General features: G+C 44.9%; 1 protein-coding gene across 1 annotated transcript in view; it reads left to right on the top strand.

The window, feature by feature from the left end:
- The first annotated feature begins 6,452 nt into the window (after window positions 1–6,452).
- Window positions 6,453–21,717, top strand: part of LOC136679606 (amyloid-beta A4 precursor protein-binding family A member 2-like) — a 118,957-nt gene continuing 103,692 nt past the window's right edge. The window contains 1 exon segment of the mRNA XM_066658234.1: window positions 6,453–6,546. The gene's annotated coding sequence lies outside the window, so the exon portion shown is untranslated.

A 21,717-nucleotide genomic window follows, 5' to 3' on the forward strand; every position in this document is an offset into this window, starting at 1 on the left:
ACGGCTATTTCCTTGGGTCATTGTCTGCTGTGGCCAAATTAATTGGCGTTTTAAGGCCTGCTCATATTCTGAATGGTGTGAGCCTGAGTATAGTGTCTGTCATATATTTAAGAATGTGAGACTGTATATAGTGAGGCTGCAGGTTTTGACATACTCTAACCATAGTCTTAATTTGCAGTCAGAATTTCTTCTCATTATTTGCACTCTATTTTGTCTACAGCAGCTTTGGTGGTGTTTTTCTTTTTTAGCTCCTGTCCGCAAATAGATTGGTAATTGCTCTTCCGGGAAAGCTTTAAAGACTGAAACGTTGAGAATTTTCATTTAAATACTAAGTTATAAGTGAGGCCAGGCGTTGCTGCTGGATGATTAGTCCTGGATCACAAACGCCACTCTAACTCATCCCAAAGGTATTGAAAAGTGCTCCATGACACCAGAGGCTTTCAGTTCTAACTGTACCTTGACGGTACCTGCCTTACTACATAGTGCTGTTTATACAGCAACGTCTTCACTGAAAAACTTGAGACTGTTAGTCTATAAGGATACTGAACATGCGTATCATGTCTGCTGTGTGGCAGAGATGTTTCTGCTGTTCTGCGGGGATTGGCATTGCACACCTGAAGGGTTAATTTGCCCATCCAACCGCAGTGGCAAAAGACCTCTTTAGTCACACCTGTGGATAATGTCACACTCACACAGTTGCTCACTGTGGGCTATTTCCCACATCCAATCCATCTTTGAACATGTGTTTGGACTGTGGGGGCAGAACCGGAGAACTCAGAGAAAACCTATACAGACACAGGGAGAACACATCACACTCCTCACAACTGAGTATGACCTGAAGGGACGCTGCATTCCATAAACCCTGGACCCTTTGAGTCTCCAATCCACCTACCAATGTGTGTTTTTGGACTGTGGGAGGAAACCGGAGCACCCAGAGGAAACCCACGCAGACACAGGGAGAACACACCACACTCCTCACAGGCAGTCACCCGGAGGAAACCCACGCGGACACAGGGAGAACACACCACACTCCTCACAGACAGTCACCCGGAGGAAACCCACGCGGACACAGGGAGAACACACCACACTCCTCACAGACAGTCACCCGGAGGAAACCCACGCGGACACAGGGAGAACACACCACACTCCTCACAGACAGTCACCCGGAGGAAACCCACGCGGACACAGGGAGAACACACCACACTCCTCACAGACAGTCACCCGGAGGAAACCCACGCGGACACAGGGAGAACACACCACACTCCTCACAGACAGTCACCCGGAGGAAACCCACGCGGACACAGGGAGAACACACCACACTCCTCACAGACAGTCACCCGGAGGAAACCCACGCGGACACAGGGAGAACACACCACACTCCTCACAGACAGTCACCCGGAGGAAACCCACGCGGACACAGGGAGAACACACCACACTCCTCACAGACAGTCACCCGGAGGAAACCCACGCGGACACAGGGAGAACACACCACACTCCTCACAGACAGTCACCCGGAGGAAACCCACGCGGACACAGGGAGAACACACCACACTCCTCACAGACAGTCACCCGGAGGAAACCCACGCGGACACAGGGAGAACACACCACACTCCTCACAGACAGTCACCCGGAGGAAACCCACGCGGACACAGGGAGAACACACCACACTCCTCACAGACTGTCACCTGTAGGAAACCCACGCGGACACAGGGAGAACACACCACACTCCTCACAGACAGTCACCCGGAGGAAACCCACACAGACACAGGGAGAACACACCACACTCCTCACAGACAGTCACCTGGAGCAGGACTCAAACTGCAACACTGCCTGCTGCGCCACTGTTCCGCCCATAATTCACATTATACAACATACAAATCCTGCAAAAACAGCATTATTCCAATTTCTGAGCCCCTTCCCTCGTACTCTGAGCATCTTATTAATGCCTGACTGTAAACTTGTGTTTACTATGAAAAAAAAAAAGAATGGATCTACAGCTATTACTCTTAGGTCTATATTTCTCTGTAGATAATTTGTGTTTCTAATGAGGCTGAAATCTAATGGGTCTGGATTTGTATTCACCCTGCGTCACATAGCCTAATGTTTCCAGTCGGATGCTGCCAATGGCAGGAGAAGATTATCTGCTTGATGACAAGTTGGTGCAGATCTCTTGTTTGGTTATGTAATGCCATTTAGTGACTGTGATCTTTCACTGAGGCCCAGTGCGGGATGCATTAGAGTAAATTAGGAGCGTACAGACCATGCCCTGGTAATTATTTAGCTCTGTTTATCTGCCCTTGCTTATAAATAAAACTGCCCCCTTACATGACTGGTGTGAGTCATTATGGATAAAAAAAAAAAGTAATGGGACACTGCCCTGAACTTTTAGAGCGGGGCTGATCACAAACCCGTCGCTGTGGGGTTTTGACAAGCGGCAGAAATTATAATTAAATGCAGGATTTCTGGAGGAAGCCAAGCACACTTGTGTTTTGAGCCTCATTAATTTAATGATTAATAATAGATGTGAACAGAATAGAAACTGCCGCCTGTGTGTGTCACACCGCCCCTTCTGTCTCTATCTTACTCTCTGGCTAACGAGCGGGAAAACATTACTGAAAGAACACTGCATCCTCAACACGTCTTAAAATCAATAGCATCATTTAGACTCCAGGCTGAATCTGTCTGTTTTAAAATCGAGATCTCCGTCAGATCTGCTACTGTAGTGTACGACTCAGTGCAGAGATGCCTTTTATTTATGCTACAATGAGAGGAAGCTTTGGGAAGATAGAAGTAGATGAAGTTCAGTTTGAAATCTTAATTTGCACGCTCACTTTCTTAATGTTACATAATGAAGCTTAATTTCACTGAGTAGTTTCAGACGTTAGTTTTGTATCAGACACAAAAATTGATAAGTGAAGTTGTTCAATGACTTTCTCTTTTCTCTTTCTCTTTTCTCCTTCTCTTTTCTCTATTTCTGTAATTCATTTAAAACCACAATTTTGTATTAAACAGAGTAAAGTGTCAAATCACCTTCACAGTGGAATGATTAAAAGTAACATGCGTGAAAAATAATGTACTAATTTCCTTCCTGCTCCACACCTGCAGTAGCTCTGCGCCCCCCGCTTTGAGAAACACTGGATTAGAGGATGGTCAAAATGTGACTCCATCACTTTTTCAAAATATCTTCATAATTCAGCCACAGACCGAACAAAATGCTGTAACAAAAATAAGAACAAGAACAAGAACAAAACAAATACAGACATTTTATTTCAAAATGTATTTTTAAAAGACTTTACAATATATTTTACATACATTTCCTTCCCTGCTGTGTCTATACATTCCTCAGGTGGAATTAAGTGTGTTAAACAGACAACCAGCAAAGAGCTCCACGCCTCTGAAAGTAAAATAATAAAGTAATAACTTTGTAAACAATTTATTTGTTAGAAACCAGAGATAATGAAGACAATTCATTCATTGATTTGCATCAACTTCCTCACTTGGGGCTAGGACCCAGAAGACTGTGACTGTCTGTGAGGAGTGTGGTGTGTTCTCCCTGTGTCTGCGTGGGTGTCCTCCGGGTGACTGTCTGTGAGGAGTGTGGTGTGTTCTCCCTGTGTCTGCGTGGGTTTCCTCCGGGTGACTGTCTGTGAGGAGTGTGGTGTGTTCTCCCTGTGTCTGCGTGGGTTTCCTCCGGGTGACTGTCTGTGAGGAGTGTGGTGTGTTCTCCCTGTGTCTGCGTGGGTTTCCTCCGGGTGACTGTCTGTGAAGAGTGTGGTGTGTTCTCTCTGTGTCTGCGTGGGTTTCCTCCGGGTGATTGTCTGTGAGGAGTGTGGTGTGTTCTCCCTGTGTCTGCGTGGGTTTCCTCCGGGTGACTGTCTGTGAGGAGTGTGGTGTGTTCTCCCTGTGTCTGCGTGGGTTTCCTCCGGGTGACTGTCTGTGAAGAGTGTGGTGTGTTCTCTCTGTGTCTGCGTGGATTTCCTCCGGGTGATTGTCTGTGAGGAGTGTGGTGTGTTCTCCCTGTGTCTGCGTGGGTTTCCTCCGGGTGACTGTCTGTGAGGAGTGTGGTGTGTTCTCCCTGTGTCTGCGTGGGTTTCCTCCGGGTGACTGTCTGTGAGGAGTGTGGTGTGTTCTCCCTGTGTCTGCGTGGGTTTCCTCCGGGTGACTGTCTGTGAGGCGTGTGGTGTGTTCTCTCTGTGTCTGCGTGGGTTTCCTCCGGGTGACTGTCTGTGAGCCGTGTGGTGTGTTCTCCCTGTGTCTGCGTGGGTTTCCTCCGGGTGACTGTCTGTGAGGAGTGTGGTGTGTTCTCCCTGTGTCTGCGTGGGTTTCCTCCGGGTGACTGTCTGTGAGGAGTGTGGTGTGTTCTCCCTGTGTCTGCGTGGGTTTCCTCCGGGTGACTGTCTGTGAGGAGTGTGGTGTGTTCTCCCTGTGTCTGCGTGGGTTTCCTCCGGGTGACTGTCTGTGAGGCGTGTGGTGTGTTCTCCCTGTGTCTGCGTGGGTTTCCTCCGGGTGACTGTCTGTGAGGAGTGTGGTGTGTTCTCCCTGTGTCTGCGTGGGTTTCCTCCGGGTGACTGTCTGTGAGGAGTGTGGTGTGTTCTCCCTGTGTCTGCGTGGGTTTCCTCCGGGTGACTGTCTGTGAGGCGTGTGGTGTGTTCTCCCTGTGTCTGCGTGGGTTTCCTCCGGGTGACTGTCTGTGAGGAGTGTGGTGTGTTCTCCCTGTGTCTGCGTGGGTTTCCTCCGGGTGACTGTCTGTGAGGCGTGTGGTGTGTTCTCCCTGTGTCTGCGTGGGTTTCCTCCGGGTGACTGTCTGTGAGGAGTGTGGTGTGTTCTCCCTGTGTCTGCGTGGGTTTCCTCCGGGTGACTGTCTGTGAGGAGTGTGGTGTGTTCTCCCTGTGTCTGCGTGGGTTTCCTCCGGGTGACTGTCTGTGAGGAGTGTGGTGTGTTCTCCCTGTGTCTGCGTGGGTTTCCTCCGGGTGACTGTCTGTGAGGAGTGTGGTGTGTTCTCCCTGTGTCTGCGTGGGTTTCCTCCGGGTGACTGTCTGTGAGGAGTGTGGTGTGTTCTCCCTGTGTCTGCGTGGGTTTCCTCCGGGTGACTGTCTGTGAGGAGTGTGGTGTGTTCTCTCTGTGTCTGCGTGGGTTTCCTCCGGGTGCTCTGGTTTCCTCCCACGCTCCAAAAACACACGTTGGTAGGTGGATTGGTGACTTAAAAGTGTTCGTAGGTGTGAGTGAGTGTGTGAGTGTGTGTTGCCCTGTGAAGGACTGGCGCCCCCTCCAGGGTGTGTTCCCACCTTGCGCCCAATGATTCCTGGTAGGCTCTGGACCCACCGCAACCCTGAACTGGATAAGCGGTTACAGATAATGAATCTGTAATGAATTTTGAATCTGTAAGTGTCATTCAGCAATGCTCTAGGTTCAAGTGAATATAAAACACTTTAAATCTTCTGTGAGTAAAATTCCTTTAAGATATTAACTTATTTTTAGACGTCCCTGGTAGACCATCAGGTCTTACTCCTGGTAGTGGTGCCACCGCAGGATCCAGTAAGAAGTTTTAAAACACTTCCTTAACAGCATCAGACGACTCTTTCCAAAAGGACCTTGCAATTGCATCCATTCTGTTTCTCCAGAATGAACTAATGCAGCTTTGCCTCTGTTCATCTCTGGCATTAAGAAATGAATATAGACTTTTACTAGCCACATTGGGCCACACTGTGCTGTTATATTTCATGAGTATTACTATCAGCTGAAGCACACAGGTTTAATGCTGAATGTAGGACATTGCAGTGAAGATCTGAGGATGGATAATGTACAAATAAATGTAGACTGACCATTTTGGCAAGCAACAGTCCATTGCTGCCTTTCTCAAAACTTAATTAATAACTATGAATAAACTAATTTTATACCATTTATAAACTCTTCATGAGCCTGGTGTTATGTTGAAGTAGTAGCATTTAATATTATTATTATTATTATTATTATTATTATTATTATTATTATTATTATTATTATTATTATTATTATCAGCCTCTCCATTAGTTCAGTGTTTTGAATGTGAATGTAGCACTTTTTTTTCTGTTATTCACGTTCTGGGGCCTCCCTCTCCGCCCGTTTTCCGTCAAACCACGCCCTCCAGCACTTTGATTGGCTCATAATACCTTTTCTCCGAGCACTCCCGCTGAAGCCCCTCCCACTTTGCTTTACTCGTTCTAGAACGGCAAGTGCGTTGTGAATTATGGAGCTGGAAGGGGCGTGGCTTTGTCCTTCGGGCTGCAGCTCAGGGAGATGGAAAACGGGGGCGTGGCTTCAGCCTGCTAGAACGCGGTGGGAGCTGCCGCCTATTCTACACAGGCGAGTTCCTTTATGAGTTTGAACTAGTAGCCAATTAGAGCGCAAGGGGGCGGGGCTTTCCGCAATACGGGTGGAGTCGAACATACGCCTCTTTTCAGAGCACATCGTAGGGAGCAGCAGAAGCGAGAGAAGCGGCGTCTCCTCCTTAAACAACGCGGAGAGGGTTTTATCTCGAGATCTCCATCAGCGACGACGTCCACACAGGTACCGCTCTCTTCGTCGGTGTCCAGATTAACCCTTTAATTCGCTTCGTAGCGTCAGCGTGGCAGTGTAGAGTGAGATTGGCGAGGCTTTTCTTCATCTATCAAATGCAGCAGGGGTTAGTCACACACTGGACCAGCCACACACCGGGGTTCATGTGTTGACTTGTTTATTGCGGATAAACTAGCTATTCATTTAAAGCCAGTACTTATTAGAAATGATGGTTATCCAGTTCGGCGTGGCGTTCCGTGGGATGCTCTCAATTTGCTTTACACCGCCGTTCAAACCATTTCAATACGCTGTAAACACAGGCTCCTGGTGCTGGGGCAGTTGTTACATTCAGGTGACTTTCTAGTATCATTTACAAAGGGCTGCTCCACTTTAACTGTTGAGTTACTGGCTCTGATTTGCCACGACTAAAGTAACCCCCTCTGAAACCACAGTGATGCTTTAGAAGCTTAAAGGAGGAATTGATGAAATTGAAATAAAATTAAAGAATAAAAAAAAACAAGCAGTGATCTACAGAGTGTATGCTTTCCAGTCATTTCTCCTGTTACAGACCACACAGGATCAGCTAGTGCGGCAGTATCAGTGTATGTCAGATGAAGGTTGGATGCTTTCTGTTGCTTGTGAGTAATATCTGCTCCCGTCATGGGACTAATGTTAATCAGCGGGCTCCTGACTCCCAACAGCAGCGCCTGAGCCACGCGTGGCTTTGTGATTTAAATAATGACAGCTGAAATATATGCAGCTTGAACGCAGCCTTTGCAATCTTTTGGGAACTGTGCAGGCTTTCGGTCACGAAAATGAGATGCTGTGTGGACCGCACCTTCCATCCGCATCTGTGTGAGAAGGAGGAGAGCAACAGAGAGTCAGCACCTCACTGTGGGATCTCTGTACTTCAGCAGGTTTAGGAAAAGTGGATGATAAATGTATCTATTTAATATCTGAAAAAATAGAGGAGGAAAAATGTTGGAGAGAGTGAATAAACACGGCCAGAGGGAGGAGAGAGAGAGAGAGAGAGAGAGAGAGAGAGAGAGACAGAGAGAGAGGGAGGAAGGAAAAGTGGCCTTAGAGAAACAGAGAAGTAGGAAAGGTGACAACAACATGGAGAGAATAGATGCCCTTCTTCTGATGCCTGAGAGCAGGAAACTCAGGAGAAAAAAAAAAACATGGCCAGAGAAATAGAGAATAAGAAACGAGTGCTAGACAGAAAGAAAAGCAGGAAGGAGGGAAAGAGAAAGAAAGAAAGGAAGCATGAAAGCAGAGGGGAAGTGGAAGTTACAGAGAGAGAGATGCGAATGAGAGTGATGTAAACCTACATGCTGCTGGAACATTATCCCGCAGGGTGGATCTGTCTCCACGACAGCGACCTGCTGTTAACTTGGACATGCTACTGCCCCCGCATCCCCCCACCCCCCGACCAAAAAAAAAAAAAATCCCCAAACCCTGTAACTCCACCCCATCCAAGCATCCTCCTCCCTCAGAGCCCTCGTTACTGCGACTCCAGAGCTGAAGGACAAACACAGCGTCACATGAGCGTGCTGAAGTGTTATTCATGCACCAGTAGGAGAATTTTAAATTGCACTCTTGTGAGGGGGGTGGAGAGAGAAAGAGAGAGAGAGAGAGAGAGAGAGAGAGAGAGAGAGAGAGAGAGGGAATGGAAGATGCAAAGGAGAGTGTGGAGAGAGAATGCAAATTATAGTGGAAGAACATAAAGAGAGAGGGGGGTGAGAGAAGGGCAGAATGAGAGAAAAAGCAATAAAGATTGAAGATTGAGGGACATAGCTGGAGGGAGAGAGAAAGGAAAAACAAGAAAACACATAATAAAGTGCAGGGTACAGATAGAAAGTGAGAAGACAGTGTAAGAGAGGAAACAAGTGATTGTAAGAAAGGGAACAGTAATGATGGATAGAAAGAGCAGTGGAGGGAAATGTGTATGGAGAAGGAAATAGAGAAAACAAAAGGAAGAGGGAGAGAAAAAAATGCAAAGAAAAGGGGAGGGAGAATGGAACTTGAGGATGATGAAAATGATCAAATAAAGGCAGAGAAAGTGGGAAAGAGAAAAGGAGGGAGAGAGAGAGAAAAAGAGCAAGAAAGTGGGAGGAAAGATTAACAGAAAGAAAGAACAAGAAATTAACAAGAGGAAAGCAGAAGAAAGAAAAAGTGATGGTAAAAGAGGGAGAACAGGGAGAAAAGGCTGGGAAAAAGAGAGGTGGAGAGAAAAGAGTAAAGAGCAGAGAGAGGGAGAAACAGAGAAAGCAAGAAAGTGGGAATGAGATGGAGGGAGGCAGGAAAGATTAACAGAAAGAAAGAACAAGAAATGAACGAGAGGAAAGCAGAAGAGAGAAAAGGTGATGGTAAAAGAGGGAGAACAGGGAGAAAAGGCTGGGAAAAAGAGAGGTGGAGAGAAAAGAATAAAGAGCAAAGAGAGAGAGAGAGAGAGAGAGAGAGAGAGAGAGAGAGAGAGTGTCAGCTGGTGTTACCTGCTGCAGGCTTCAGCAAAATGGTCTTTTGGTTTTCTGCACTGTAAATGAAAAAGCCAGAGCTGCAGTGCATTTCCTGAAGCTTTCCTTCAGATCTCACAGATGGAGCGGGGACAGAATGTACGCTGTACACACAAATAGTATCCAGACGCCACTCTAATCCACACCCCATGATTAGGGAGATGTCCAGATAAAAGTGATGTCCATTATTTTAATCTGATTCACTTTTTTCTAAAATTCAGAGAGTGTCCCTCTCCATTTGCTGCTCTCCAATCTGTTAGAGATGGAACAAGTTCAGGTGTTTATACCCAGCCCTGGCCCGGTAAATGACAAAGAAGCTAATGTCTTGGGCCAAAATGGCTCTGGCGTTCTCTTTGACTGAGCCACAGCTGAAAAACCACATCTGGAGGTGCCAGGATGGTAGAGAGACCTCTGAAGGTTGAAAAGCATGAAAAGGGTTTAGGATTTTGTTCTATTCCTGCTCCATAAGTAGGTGAAATTGACTTATTTCTGCTGTTTCGGATGTGCTACTTAATGTAAACACAGACCCAAGGTGTAGCAAAACAAATCAGCTCAATTACTAATGAGTTTCTGAGGCAATTTAAACAGTGAACAAAAATGTAGCTTCAACCGTGAACAACATACAGTCGGCTTCTTACTGAAACACACCGTTCCACCTTAAAAGACGTTCCATTCAATACCTCTGGGATGAGCTGGAGCGGGGTTTGTGATCCAGAACTAATCACCCAACGTCAGTACCTGACTCATTGATATTCTTGTGGCTGTATGCAATCAAATCCTCAACAGCAGTGTTCCCACATCTAATTTAAAGCCTTCTTGCAGAAGTAGAGGCTGCTATACTGGTGCAAAGGGCTGACCATGTCCCTGTTAATACCCTTGAATTCTTAAGAAATGTGGAGTGAGCAGGTGTCTGCAAACGTTTGGGCAGCGCATATCCTTTTCTGAGGAGTCCAGCTGTGCTCCGATGCTGAAAGCCCTGGAGATGTGTGGCCACTCTTTTAGCTCTGGGCTGCAGTTCTGTGCAGGAGCTGATAATGCATGTGTGTTTTTTGCCCCCCTCAGAGAAGAGCTGCTATCCCCCAGCTGGGTGTCTTGTGAGAGTGTACGTGATTGGACACTGCTATTTAGGTCACATTTTCAGTCTGTGCTGCTGTTAGACTTCACGTCATGCGATGCTTTATGATTTGACAAATTTGTTTAAATTCATAAGCAGATTTTTGAGGTGTAAACAGTCTTTTAAAATGTTTTGATGTAAAATCCACTGCTCTAAGGAAACGTTCTGAGTCAAAATTGTTTACAGTGGAGGTGATAGGAACCAGACACTTTAATCCAATTGAATACAATTTTATTTATAGAGCATTCTTTAACATTAGTGTTGTCACAAAGCAGGTTTAAAGAGTTCTGGGTCCAGGCCCAGAGTGAGCGCCACAGAAGAAAGAAAAAACTCCTTTAGAGCCTAAGGAAGGACCACTGGGATGAAACAAAACTCTGAACGTAGCTTCATCCTCCTCTTGTTAAGACCACAGCAAAACAACCACCAGAGGTCTGTGCATAAAGTAAGAGCAGTGTATAAACGAAAAACACATTAAATAAAAATAGTGTATTATCATGGTAACAGTATATTACCATGTAGTGATAAAGAAAGAGCAGTGTATAAATAAAGAACAGTCAATAAAGAGCTGTATATAAACAAAAAAGCAGTAAATTAAGGACAATGTATAAATAAAGAGGTGTGTGTAAACAAAGAGCTGTAAATAAAAAGCGGTGAATAAACACAGAGCAGTAAATAAAGCACATTTTGTTACCATGTAGCGATAAAGAAAGAGCAGTGTGTAAAAAAAGAGCAGTAAATAAAGAGCTGTATATAAACAAATAGCAGTCAATGAAGAGCAGTGTATAAATAAAGAGGAGCGTGGAAACAAAGAGCTGTAAATAAAAACAGCATATAAACATAGAACAGTAAATAAAGTGCAGTGTATTACCATGTAGCGATAAAGAAAGAGCAGTGTATAATCAAAGAGCAGTTAATAAAGAGCTGTATATAAACAAAGAGCAGTAAATGAAGAGCAGTGTATAAATAAAAAGGAGTGTCTAAACAAAGGGCTGTGAATAAAAAGCAGTATATAAACATAGAGCAGTAAATAAAGTGCAGTGTATTACCATGTAGCGATAAAGAAAGCAGTGTATAATCAAAGAGCAGTTAATAAAGAGCTGTGTATAAATAAAGAGGAGTGTGTAAACAAAGAGCTGTAAATAAAAAGCAGTATATAAACATAGAGCAGTAAATAATCCATCCATCCATCCAGTTTATTACTATGTAGCGATAAAGAAAGAGCAGTGTGTAAACATAGAGCAGTAAATAAAGAGCTGTATATAAACATAGAGCAGTAAATTAAGAAGTGTATTAATAAAGCAGAAAATAAACTACTAAATTAAAAAGGGAAGAGTAAATATAGAGAGGCAAATAAACAATGAGCAGCAAATGAAGAACAGTTTATAAACAAAACTATTGTGATTAAAATAAGATGGAGGTACAGTGAGTGTATAGTAGAACGTCACATTATGAGAGCTTTAAGAGGTGTGTTATTAAAGTACAATCTGATGCAGGGGACATCAGCATCCCTGAGTGAACGCATGAGAGCCGCGGGATGACAGAACAGACATTGATTACTCTGTTATTACATGTGAGTTTGAGTTGGTGGGTTGTTTTCCTGTTGTCTGTGGTATTTGCCTTGAATGCTATAGATGCAGCCGATGGAGATCAGATTATAAACATCTGAGAATTCATTTAAAATGAAGGCAACGTGCTACACTGAGTGTGTGTGTGTGTGTGTGTGTGTGTGTGTAATGCAGTGACTAGAGCAGTTGTAGCCTGGTCTTTTATTAGCACATGAGATCACATTGTATTGGTGTGACTGAGGCAGTGAAAGGCATTAGCAGTCTTCCAATGAAAAGCGCCGAGATGAAAGAAGAGCCCTTTGTCCTGTGTCTATGTGGACGGTCATTTTTCTGAAGAGTAGGAGGTTAAACGCGAAGGGAAGCTGGAGGTCAGAAGCTCGGGGAGCTGCGAGAGGATAAGCAGCTCATTTTCAGGAATGGGGAAGGATATGGCGACCTGTTCACTGATGAATATAGTCTTTTTGAGCAGGGGCTTGAGGGTCCTCTCTTCATTAACCTCTCCCTGGAGGACAGGTTCTCCTCCAACCTGCCAGGCTTGGAATCTCAATCAGTGATTAGGCTTGGTCTTTTGCTGAACGGCTCTGACATTGCTCTGAAACCCTTTTCAAATCTACCTTTTGATATTCTTAGCGGGAGGCTGAGGAGGCAGCTCTCGGGAGGTTGTGCTTTTTTTAATGGGTTCAGAAAAAGGACTTTCTTGGACTTTTCTGTCAGAGATGAATGTTGTGAAAAGGTGAGGTGTCGTAGTTTACAGCCTTCAGCAAAACTCCTAAACCTTACACTGCCCTGTCTCTTCAATCATCGAACAAGGATCTTATCTCCGCCCCCGTCTCCAGCCCACAGAGCATTTCAAACTTCTGCCATATTCGGAAACCCGAGACTGTCTTTACACGGCGGAACTGTCATTCACTTTACGTATAATGTATTTTTAAATTCAGGGTCATGGAGCTAAATTTCTCTTGCATTGCATAATGTTGCATAACCCTCTGCAACCCACTTGAAACTTATTTGAAAATCAGCACACACACACTCACACATTCACTCACACTTACGAACACTTTGGAGTCGCCAATCCACCTACCAACGTGTGTTTTTTTTGGACTGTGGGAGGAAACCGGAGCACTCGGAGGAAACCGGAGCACTCGGAGGAAACCCACGCGGACACGGGGAGAATCACAACACACTCCTCACAGACAGTCACCCGGAGCGAGAATCGAACCCACAACCTCCAGGTCCCTGGAGCTGTGTGACTGCGACACCTACCTGCTGCAGCAACAATTAACAACAATAATTCTTTCATTCATTCATTATCTGTAACCCTTATCCAGGTCACAGTGGGTCCAGAGCCAACTTGGATTCATTGGGCGCAAGGCGGGAACACAACCTGGAGGGGGCGCCAGTCATTCACAGTGCAACACACACACTCACACATTCATTAACAACAATAATTAATAATAAAATAGAACAATTATAATAATATACGGTAATAATTGTAGCGTGAACTTGGTCCCTCTCAGCACATTTCAGGACGAGCAGATCTATATATGAGTAATCTAGATATGCAGCTCTATATATGCAGCCCCGTCCCTCCAGTCCAGTTTACAGTGTGAGAAACCCTGGCTGTCTGAATCCACATGTTGAAGACTGTCATTGGTGCACACACACACATGCTAACAACGTTAAACTCATTGGACGGGTTCTTACGATTCAGTATTTTCAAAACTAGAGCTGCAGAGGCGGGGGGCTACTGTACTAGCCACTAATCAGGCTAACTAGTGGAATAATTGAATTTGTTTATTTAATTATTCTTTTAATTGCTTTGTGTAACTGTCGAGTTGTGCTCCATGCAGCTCTCGGTGTGCAGCTGGTGGTGTGTTTCCCGTATCAGCTTCAAGTCTTCTGTTGTTTGACTATGTAGCCTCCTGATTAGCCGAAGGCGAACACAGTAATCAGGTGAAACAGAGGCGATTACAAACAGCTTCCAGTAAGAACGTGGTTCTTTGTGTTTCTGGCCTTGGATAACAAATCACACAGCTGAGATCACAAAACCTGGATCACAGAGATGCCACAGCCTCCTCTGTGAACTCTCTTTACTTTAGATTTTGTCACCACTCTTCAGTCTCATGTCCGGTGAAAGGCTGAGACGATGCGTCTGTGAATAAATCTCTTGTTTTGCCTTTGATCAGAATGGAGGATGATTAATAACTGTGTGCATTTTTCTGAGTCAAACACAAACAAAGGTTTGGTAGATACATCTTTTCCTTCCTTTCATGTGGGACTGCTGTTTACTTTGGACATGAAAGAACGGCCAAATATAGGGGAATTATCCGACCCTTTTGAAAGGCACTAATGAAATTTGGCAGTTGCAATTATGCTGTTGAAGCGAGACGGGCTAATTCAGCGTTGTGTCTGCCCGGCACTGTGTAGGGGCTTTGTTTTGGTTTCTCGGATGGATGGATGGACACTGTCCTCTGCTCGTCCTGCCACCGACAAACCACTTCCTTCAAGGGGAAACAGTCTTTGAAGCTGAGCGAAGGTTTAATTACTCAATCAAAGTCATTGTTCAGACAGAGTCTTTCTTTCAAGATCTTTATCCTTGCTGCGCTCACAAGTGATGAACATTGTGCACTGAGCTGAGATCTTACAAAGGTCACTGACCCATAGTTTGGATTGTGTCTTGTTAGTGACGATTGTGGTTTCAGAAATGACCTGCGGGGCTCTGTGCTGCCATGGATATTGGTGTTTAATCCCATGCTGTGTCCCAAATGGCTCCCTATTCAGTATTCCCTACATTACTCAGTATGTAATGCATATTAAAGGGAACTGAATTCAGGATAGTAGTGAACAATTTCTGACACCAATTCATATGCAGTGCGTTATGAGTATCAGCTTTCAACTAGTGTAAAGTGGGTTATACACATTTTTGGTGCATTGTGGGATTGTTTAAGTGCACTGAAAATTGACCGCTATGTTTTCAGATGCTTCTACAAAAGGACAAACCCCCAAAATAATGCACTATTTAGTGAATAGGGCAGTTTCTGACACAGCTCTAGAAATGTGTATAGCATAACCATGGAACTGGGTGTGTTGTAACCATGGAAACTGATGTTGCTCAACCACTGAGATCAGTGTAGCACAACAGTTGCAGCTGGAGTAGCGTTGCTATGACGAGATTGTAATGTAACTATGGATGTTTGTAACTGATGGTTGTAAACATGGGAAATCCATCTGAAGCGTAAAACATCAATGATAAATGGGTCGTTGGATGTCGCCCCTTCATCTATTTCTCAGGGCTCTGATCTACTTCAGATGGATTTGATCAGTCAGCTCATGTTGTAATTCTCTACTTCTCACAGAAATGGGGCATAACTCCTCCTTTCCTCCATATCTAGTAGAAAATAGGTCTATAAAGCACAGCAAAATAGCCCTCTGAGCCTCAGTCCCCGGCTCTTTTCTGTACTACTGTTTTTTATGTGTACAAGTCTAAATAGACAACGCCCGGATAGTCATTCCATGATTTACACAAGTCACAGAATAACATGACCTTTCCTGAGACACTGTGCTCCTGGAATATTGATTGACCTTTCATTTTTATGAATGATTTATGATCATTTTTGGTCTTTGGTTGTTTCTGCACTGCTGGAACCTACAGAATGTGTCAATATTAGTAGTAGGTTTTAATGTCTTTTGTTGGTCCACAGTGCCCTTTTGGACACAGCTTTTGTGAAGTCTATTCCTATGTCCAAAATATAAGTTAATAAACTCATGACATTAAATAAAATGACCATTAACATTAACATGACTCTGCAAATACAAATGTCATTGTGGTAAATAAAGCATTGGCTACTGCCAGTCCTAGTAAAGATGACTTGAAAATATTCATTCATTCATTCATTATCTGTAAGCGCTTATCCAGTTCAGGGTCACGGTGGGTCCAGAGCCTACCTGGAATCATTGGGCGCAAGGCAGGAATACACCCTGGAGGGGGCGCCAGTCCTTCACAGGGCAACACACACTCACACATTCACTAATACACTCACACCTACAGACACTTTGACTCTTCAATCCACCTACCAACGAGTGTTTTTGGACTGTGGGAGGAAAGCGGAGCACCCGGAGGAAACCCACACAGACACAGAGAGAACACACCACACTCCTCACAGACAGTCACCTGGAGGAAACCCACGCAGACACAGGGAGAACACACCACACTCCTCACAGACAGTCACCCGGAGGAAACCCACACAGACACAGGGAGAACACACCACACTCCTCACAGACAGTCACCCGGAGGAAACCCACGCAGACACAGAGAGAACACAACACACTCCTCACAGACAGTCACTCGGAGGAAACCCACACAGACACAGGGAGAACACAACACACTCCTCACAGACAGTCCCCTGGAGTGGGAATCGAACCCACAACCTCCAGGTCCCTGGAGCTGTGTGACTGCGACACCTACCTGCTGCACCACCGTGCCACCCCAAAGTAAAACAGCAAAATAATAATAAAGAAACCCTCAAGTAAATAAACCAGCCGTGTTAATGTTAGAGATGCAAAAGCCCGGAAGTTTCTTGACCTCTAGCTGCGGACGATGAGAGGTGGCCAGTCAGCGGAGTGATAAAAACCTTTACTCTGTATTTTTCAAAGACAAAATCCATCACACGCTCCTTCAGATATGGACAGACAGCTGAAACTGCAGTTTGTGCCCAATCACTAACATCAGCTCAGTCTGAGTTTCAGAGCCTCACATCCAGACATTAGCATTCGTCCTGTGCCGACCAGGGGAGTGCGCTCCGTTGCTAAAATAAAAAAAAAAAAAACGCCTGACAGAATTTGTAAGCTCGGCTCTGGTCAGTTTCTCTAGGTAATCAAAGATTTTCATGTGGACGTTCACCTTGGGGAGCGGCAAAGTTATCAGATCTAGAGTATCTTCAGTGATGAATCTTAATATTTCTCATCTTTCTAAAGCTCAAAGCTAAAACAAGTTCAAGGAATATTTCACAGTCCAATCCCTATGTGCAGTTCTGTGTTGCTTAACGGTTCTTGGCCAGTGAGGAAACTTACCGACCTTTAGAATTTTACTTCACCCTGATGTATTACAGTGTACATTGCCAGCAGCAATAACACCTGGACACCAGCACATGCAAATCCACTGAAAGTAAACAGAGCTGGGCCTGGGAGACCTCCAGGAAAGCTTGTGTTGTTGATGGAAGTTGTGTTGGCAGGAACAAAACGGGGCACTATCCCTGTGGTCTGTGTGGGGGTTCCAATGCCTAAATGCAGCATAAATAACAACTTAGGTTTCCTCCAGGTGCCCCTGGTTTATTCTCACAATCCAAACACACATGTTGGCATATGGATTGGTTGTGTGACATTGTCCACAGGTGAGAGTGTGATCACCCTGTGATTCCAGGTAGTATCCGGACCCACCACAGCTCTTAACAGGGTGAAGCTGCTACAGAAAATGAATGAATGAATGTATGTATGCATGATTATATACAGACTTTAAGGATGATTACATGATCAGTCATGTGATAATGTCAGGAAATAATAGCTGATATCATCCTGCATCTTCTCCTTACATTTAAATATAGTACGAACGAGACAATTTATTATTACATATAGACTCTTAAAGTAAATATATAACACAAGGGACATGTTACGTATGAGTGATTTCTGGCAGTACATTACGTGACCGTTGAACATATCTCACTTGCTGAGAATGAGTCATGTGCTTTAAGTAGAACAGCTCCCACTTGCCCCAAGTGCCTATTGTGTGTCTGTCGATAAAAACGCCTGCAGAAAACAATGCGATGTGTAGAGAGGAGCTCAGCTCAGTTTAGCAGAAGTCTTCTCGGCAGTTGTCAGTTTGATGGGAAGTGTATTGTTCTAAGGTTTGGTGTGTCTGAAGTTCTATTCTGCGGGAGCAGTAAGATGTTTCCCTGCACTGTGCTGGATCTTTTGCAGACTGTACCGGACTGGAGTGTTGAGGGGAGTGATGCTGCTTTGCTGTTTGTTTTGGGGGCCCGCTGGAGTCAGCTTTGCTGAGTGGGCTATACTGCGCTTACTGCAGCCTCAAGGTCAAGGAGCTCTGTCCCTACTGGGCTGATGGTTCTTTAATGATGCTGTCCTGTCTGCTGTGTACAGAGGCCAAGCTTTTACAGCTCAATAACAGCGTGAGGGTCGGACAGTTTCATACATGTACAATGGTTATAACATCATGCTACTTATTAAAACATGGATTTTGTAGAAGTACTGGAAACAGGCATCTTGTAAATGTGGTTCATGTCAGGTATCAGGGTTGGGTCCAAAGCCCAAACTGCTGCTCATGCTCCACACTACAGGATAAACAGGCTGATTTTGGCACTGATTTGCTCTTTCCAACAATCACAACAATCGCACATGAAACACGGGAATCCCACAAATATCAAGGTTTTCTTTTTAATCAGTGTATTCTATTAGTTTAATGGGACTCGGGTTGTGGGTTCAAGCCCCGCTCCGGGTGACTGTCTGTGAGGAGTGTGGTGTGTTCTCTCTGTGTCTGCATGGGTTTCCTCCGGGTGACTATCTGTGAGGAGTGTAGTGTGTAACTGCATTGCGCCCAGTGATTCCGGGTAGGCTCAGGCCCCACTTTGACCCTGAACTGGAGCAGTTACTGACAATGAATGAATGAATGAATGAATGAATGAATGGAGTCTCGGTAGTAGTTAGCTAGTGAATATTCAGTTCCACCTTAAATATTAAAGCAAACACATTCTGGGGCCTGCTACTGCTGCTGCAACATTTATGATGGAACTGGAAGGTTAAAAAACCCTCTGGAACAAGAATCTGAGTTCAGCTCCGTATAACAGAAGTGTGAAGAGTGGGTGATTAATATATGATTGTGGAAGTCTTCTGAAGGCGTATGACGCCCTAAATTTAACTAAAGCTTAGCAACCCTCCTCTGATATCACTGCAGACTGACGGAGCTGCCTCCAGAACCCTGCTTTTCTTCTGGTGATGTATCAGGCTCTAGAAGGTATATCCTGTGTCCTAAGGGAAGGAACCACTACTCTTTTTAATTCAGTTCCAAGTGGCAGGAGCACACTTGAAAAACAAGGGGTAGGGATCCAAAAAAAAAAGGTATTCACCCTTCAACTCTTGGACAGGAATGGCTATGTTGTCATCATAGATTGCAGTAAGAAACATTCTGGTGACAGGACCAGCGCTTAGATAGTAGTGAGTAGTGTCTAAACTTCTACCAAGTTCTATGCATGTGAGTGTGAGTGTGTGCTCACCGCTCAGATCCATGTGCATTAGCATTTAAATGAGCTAACTTGATTTCGGCCTGCTCTGTGGCTGTTGTCCCCTCCTGAATGTGTCCACCTTTGGCAGACAGCTGCGTCGAGATGGAATGAACTGAGAGGAATCGTCTGGGGGACCGTTCTCCGTTCATTGTTTAATATCTCGCTGCCTGCGCTAAGTAATGACGGCGGAGGTGAAGTAGGAACATTTCTGAGTGTCAGAATTACTTTCCTAATTCATCTCAGCCTGAAAGGTTAAAAATGGCTGCATAAAATCCCACCAGTTGAAATGAGCTCCCACTCCCGGAAAGAGCTGTCTGAAGCGTTGGTTAATGCAGGACATCGTTTTGCGGTTATTTTGGGCAGATCTTTATGACAGTTCGGAAGGCCCTTTGCTCTGCTGGACGTGGGAGGGAACGCAGGTGGTTCATTAAAACAACCCGACACGTCTGCATTGTCTTTTCTAATGCTGCAAAGCTTGTCATAACAAATGCAATTAAGCGTGGGGTGTCGTTCACATTATGAACCTGCTTCTCAGCTGTTTGCTTTGTGTTGCCGTTCAAAATATGAAATACCTGTGCTGGAAGGTTTTGGAGGGATTCCTCCTATTTATAGCTTGGTTGCTGCTGTTCAGGGACGTCTTGGCTTTGATTTGAAGCACTGAAGGAGGTCAGAGAAAAGGGGCTTCTCACATGCGTGATTGTTTTAATGAACTGGAAAAATACACCATAGTGGCCTCAGCTCAGCGCTCGGGCACAGTGATGTGAGGCAGACTTGTCCTTCTATATCATGTCCTTTAAGCAGATTCCTCTCCAGTGTGTTCTAGTCCTGTTGGGACAGGGCACATACATGTGTGAATACCAAAGCAGCCCTGATGGTGCCCTAATGCTTTATACCTATTGCACAGTGCACGTGATTTTTCAAAGGGTCATATTATGAAAACAATATCACTTCTTCAGTTCATGTGGAGATCTGGAGCCCACCAACCCACATACTGTGAAACAAGACCACACAGTCAGCTTTCAGGAGGTTGCCTAATTAAAAAATCAAGGGGTAAACTGAGACATTTTAATGTTGTGCTACGTCGTACATAGATGGCAGACACACAATAATTGCCCCGCCTCCTTATCTGAGTCTCTCCAATCACGGCTCTGGAACTGCGTTTATGTGAGAGCAGAAGGACAAGGAACAAAACAGACACAACTAGTGCAGAGAAAATGAGAAGTAGAGAAGAAAGAACTGAGTGAAAATGGCTTCTCCCTCCTCACTGCTGTGCGCTCGGGGTCAGGGTGAACAATGAGCGGCTCATTATCATTTAAAGAAACTGGTGCTGAAAGTGGTTGTTCTGAACTGGGCTGTTACACAGGGGAAACCCTACTGTGCTGTTTGATCCTTGTGGTATTTTGTCCATGTTTCCGATGTCCACTCTAAATGACATGAATTATGGACATTATGAATTTTGTTTCAAAACACCACTCCCCTGTTTGTACAAACTGTGTTTTGAACTCATCATGGTTGTGATATAAAGATTCTTCCCTAGTGGAACAAACTTTGTAGAAGGTGTTTGAACAATGCTGACAGAATTTGATGGCAGTCAGTCAGCTAACCCTAACATTAGTGGGGACAGGTTGAGATGTTAAATCTAAGTTCTGGATCACAAACACCACACCAGCTTCTCCCAAAGTTTGGATAGTACTTCCTCACTGTAGATAACACAGTTCCACTGCTCCAGAGACAAATGGTGGAGGATGTGCAGCTTCTCCAGAGCATCCCACTGTGATGAAAATGCTGAAGTTGTGGGTGAACATTTCAACACGTTTGACGTGGTGGGTGTACCGTAATGCAGCTCAGGGGACACTGATAGTACTTCTCCACTAGCGTGGTTCTGGTGCTGCTACTAATATCTTCAACAGTTCTGTGCTTTTCCACTACACAGAAGTGGTTCTCTGTTACAAAATTGGTGCCATTCCGGCCCCATAATCCTGATGGTCTCGCACCAACGAGTCTGTGACGCAAGCAGCTGAAGTGCAAGTTGTTTACCCACTTTTACAACCAAAAGCATGAGAACCTCGGCAAAAACACCAGCAGTGAATCATCATGGAAGATACAAAAGCGTTACTTTGAGATGATCCTCTTGAGAAATACAAGACAAACCTTACAGCTCCCAAAGGAAAGCTAAACAGGAGATGCTTCAGTAGTACATTCTATACTCCTTATAAAAAGGATGGTGTAAAAGTGGTGCTGGTTTATACACTGTCTTCTGAATTCTGTTTCCACTTCAGGGAACATCCACATCCGTGGTTAGGCTGTCACACCAGTCCAAACTCGAGTCTGTTCTTAAATGCTTTGCTAGTTCAGGGGAATCAGGAGCCAGAGACCTCGGTGCGTTGTTGTTAGAAAAGTGGTGATAGTGTATTTTCCCTTTAACATCAATAATAACCATGAAGCAGGGACGCCGGACCCGCTCTGCCCTGCAGGTGTTTCTCAGGTCCGTTGTTTACCTCCTGTCCTTTGCACAAGACCGTCAGGTCATTATCAGCACTTAAGCTTTCAGGCTTTTCAGAAGGCCCTGTCATTAGCGCTGGTGTTTGTAAGGCTGAGAGTGTTCCATTAGCATGTAGATGAGGTGAGGGAACGGCAGCTAACGCTTCCTACTCTCCTCACAACCAGGTTCAGAGCGAGAGCAGAGCAAGGACTTG

This window comes from Hoplias malabaricus, chromosome Y (assembly GCF_029633855.1).
Source record: "Hoplias malabaricus isolate fHopMal1 chromosome Y, fHopMal1.hap1, whole genome shotgun sequence".
In the NCBI taxonomy this organism is placed as follows: Eukaryota; Metazoa; Chordata; class Actinopteri; order Characiformes; family Erythrinidae; genus Hoplias; species Hoplias malabaricus.